A 734-nucleotide genomic window follows, 5' to 3' on the forward strand; every position below is an offset into this window, starting at 1 on the left:
TTTATGGATAATTTTTATTATAATATTATATTATTGTAACCTATGAACGTCGGGCATCGATCGATAACGAAGACATACTACTTCTAACCACACCTCAGGTTGTACATTAGTTGATTTTAGAAGGAGTGGTAACATCACTCTACATCTTTTAATCGACATAGCTCGTGTGCCGATATTTTCACGTAGGTCAATTAAGTTTGACTTGAAAAATGCGTTAGAAGAGGATGTTGATGAATACAATCTTGGTACGTCTTCTCCAAAAGAGGCAGGTGAAATGGGTACGACAGAGATCAATATTTTTGATATAGGTCATCCGTATAACTTATGAACGGAAATTAATTCACCTGATAAATTTATTCCATCACCTATTGGAAAGTTGATGAAAAAAAAGAGTTGAAGTGGCTAGAAAAGAAAAAATAAAAAGGTTTTTAGTTTTTTTTTTTTCGTATATAAACTTGGCAGTTTGCTCTTCAGTAACATCCTCATTCTCTTCTGAAGAGGAATACTCATCAGAGCTCATGAAGGGTATAAGGAGGTTCAATGGAATCTCTATGGTCTCTAGATGAGCCTCAGAATCCTTTGGTTCCCCAGAGGGAAGCTCCTTATTGATCACTGGACGTCCCTGGAGGTCTTCCTCCTTGGGATTCACGTCATCTCCTCTCTTCACAGGTTCGGCCATGGCGCTTATGTCAATGGCCTTGCACTCTCCTTTTGGGTTCTCTTCTGTATTGCTT

This window comes from Arachis ipaensis, chromosome B01 (assembly GCF_000816755.2).
Source record: "Arachis ipaensis cultivar K30076 chromosome B01, Araip1.1, whole genome shotgun sequence".
In the NCBI taxonomy this organism is placed as follows: domain Eukaryota; kingdom Viridiplantae; phylum Streptophyta; class Magnoliopsida; order Fabales; family Fabaceae; genus Arachis; species Arachis ipaensis.